Genomic DNA, 3,113 nt, shown 5'->3' with positions numbered 1-3,113 from the left:
TGCCCGGCTAAAGGGCTGCTTCCTTTCTGGGCTATGTGGAGAGCCACACACGCCCCATGGGAGGGGGAACCTCATTGTTATGTACTTGCCATGCTGTTGGCCCAGGGGCCTACCTACTTAGAGTGACACATGTTTTTAAATTTACTTGAAGGCATCATATATGCCAATTCTGATTAGAAGAATAAAATCACAATCTTATTAACTTTTAAAAGTGTTTTTTAAATTTCTTTTTAGAGTACTCTTTTAGAATGATCATAGATTAAATGCCATCCCTGATACCTTTCCTACTTGATACTAGAGTGGTACAGCTCACATTTATGTGAAACTTCTGGATGTCTCTATGTATTGTTTGCAGTTCTTTCTCCCCTGCTCGCCTTTACTGAGGTTCGCTCCCAGGGTGGCTTTCCTCCTATTCCATTGGCTTTGGCCTTGGGAAAACAGAACAAGGAAGATGTGACACGATGCCTATTGTGAGGTTGTAGGAGGTGTGGTAACTTCTTGCCAGCCTTCTTAAGCATGTGCCTTAGGAAGAGCATGCCCCCAGCTAGCTGTCGCCCTGTAACCCCAGATCAGAGTGTGGGGAGAGGCTTGAACCTGACCCTAAGCCTGAAGACCAGACAAACTCAGGCAAGAGCAGCTGAGCACGGCCACATCGCAGTAAACAGACGTGTGAATGTGACATGATGTTCACTGGTTCAAGGAATGGAGAGTTGGGGGTTGTTTGTCATGCAGCTTTATGGCGCTGGTGACAGACTCCTATGTTGGCTTACTTGTTTTCAGAATGAACAGTGACAGCCTCTTTAAGGTATATATTTCTATCTTACATAAAGGAAAATCAAGACTCTAAGAGGTTAACTAGCTTGTTTAAAAGTGACTAATTGCTATACTCCAGTATTAACAGCCAGATCTACCTGATTCCAAAGCCTGCTCTCTTTCTACTTCCTTCACATCGTGTTGAGTATTGGTGCTAGGCTGCTCCTAAAGATCCTTAACTAGCAAAATGATACTACCATCACGAGCCTCACTTTAAAACTATCAGTTCTGTACAACATTTTATTCAACTGAATCCACCCTCCCCTTTCTCCTGTATTCTCCCTACTCCTCCTGTTATTCAGAGTTCTAAGGCTTTGAGTACACTTCCTATTTCTCTGGGCTGGGAGTGTCCCTGGTTGTGGCAGAGTTTGACTTGGCACCTTGTTTGTTGTCAGTACAATAAGCCAGAACCAGATGCAGATCACTGAACTGAAGAATGACTTTTCTCTCCTGATAGCTGTGCGGGTAGAAAAAACACCTTTGTCTGATACATTGTTAAGTGAAAAAAAGGAAAGTGCAGAACAATGCATATTGTACATTATCATTTATGTATCTAAGAAGTACATACAAATATGGTTTACATCTATGTAGCATGTCTCTGGAGAAGTGCTCTTGAAATGTGATAGAAGCTGCCTATGGTATGGGAACGTGATGACTGTCAGGGAGTAAGGATGGGAGAAAGTTATTTTTTTCATGAATAGGCCTTTAAAACTTTCACTCTTGGTTGGTATGTTCATGTTATTACTCAAAATAAACTTTTAAAGAAAGCAAGCACATCTTGTCTGCCTTGACCCCTTTCATTTTAGTCAACTCGCTTACTTGGGGCTCATACCCTCTGACTTTATGGAGAGAGAATCTAGCCCAGGAGGAGGCACTTTCTGGAACATTCTCTCCCTCTGTACAGCGTGGAACCACATCAGTGCCCTCAAAGTCTCCACAGACAACAGAGACAGAATTAAGAGGCCAGAGCCTTTGAGATTCTACAAGTGAAAATGATTGTCTTCATTCATGAAACACAGGCGGTAGAGTAAAAAACAGGATTTTTTGTTGTTTTTGTTTTGCTTTTGTTTGTTTGTTTCTAAAGACCAAGATCATGTTCTGACTTGGTCTGACTGGGGAGGTTCCATTACGAACATTCCAAAAGCCAAAGACCTTAGATTTCCACCTGCGAGCCAAGGATGTTTTTCTGCTACATTCTAATCATATTACAGAGTTTATTAATTGTTTCAACAAACAGACATCATCCATTCATGAACAAAAAAGACAGGGTAAATAAATCAACTTTCAAATCATGTCCTTCTGCAAACAGCAGCTGCACAGGAAAAGGAAGGCAGGCTGTTAGCTGGCTCTCACCGAAGTGCAGACTCGGGCTGGCTGCGGATGAGCTCAGAGCAGAGCCGTCTGCTAATGTGTCCTGCAGCCCACAGGAAAAAACCAGCGGAAAGCGAAAAGCCAGAACAATTGTGTGAATTTAGCTCCCTTTCTTACTCCCCAAACATCTGGCCACTGCATGTGTCATCTCTTTGATTCAAACCTGTTCTGGGGCCTGGGGAGACTACTTCATTAAAGGCTAGCTAGCTCGCACTCACTTTCAGCAGCAAAACAGTGGAGCAGTTGGTTGAAAGTCATGTTTCTGAAATTGCCCAGCCAGTTCCCTGTTGACTCCTTTATGGAGAAAATAGAAAATCGAGAGGCGAAGAGATAGGAGAGCCCTTAAGATTAGGGCTAAAGGAAAAACAAAGCGTACCTGAGGCCAAGTTGGTATTGGCCGACATAGGGGAAATCTCTGCTGTTTAACATAGCGCATTTGTAAACACAGATGCCAGGGACAGCGAGTTTATTTTTGCAGTTCCGCGCCTTACATTCCCCCAACTGATTCTTTTTCTTATCTTCTACGTCAGAACAGCCAAACAGGATTCAAGGGATGCGTGCTGATGGCTTGCTTCCCTGCATTGTGTCTGTATCCATTAAGAGGACAGACACTTCGTTCTGCCTGTGGGTGTAGCAGCTTAATCTTCACAACTGTCACATCGTCCTGATCCTTATTTCATTTTACTGGGGTACAACACCCTCCCGGGCTTATATTCTGGCAGTTAAAAATCAGTTTGGTAGCAATTTTGCCTGCAGTTCAGCTATTAAGTTTATATGCTTGTCAAATTTTAACTATCTTCTCCATTTAAAAGTAATTAGAGACACTTACTTTTGTTTGGGTTCCAATATTAAGAAGCAGGCAAATCTGCAAGCTTAGTTTGTAGGGAACTTCTTTCCCTTCTCCTTTTCACCTCTGCCGGGGATGGGTG

The sequence above is a fragment of the Fukomys damarensis genome, unplaced genomic scaffold, assembly GCF_012274545.1.
Source record: "Fukomys damarensis isolate Sample0158 unplaced genomic scaffold, DMR_v1.0_HiC HiC_scaffold_35, whole genome shotgun sequence".
NCBI classification, from domain to species: Eukaryota; Metazoa; Chordata; class Mammalia; order Rodentia; family Bathyergidae; genus Fukomys; species Fukomys damarensis.
Note: the sequence above shows the minus strand (reverse complement) of the source record.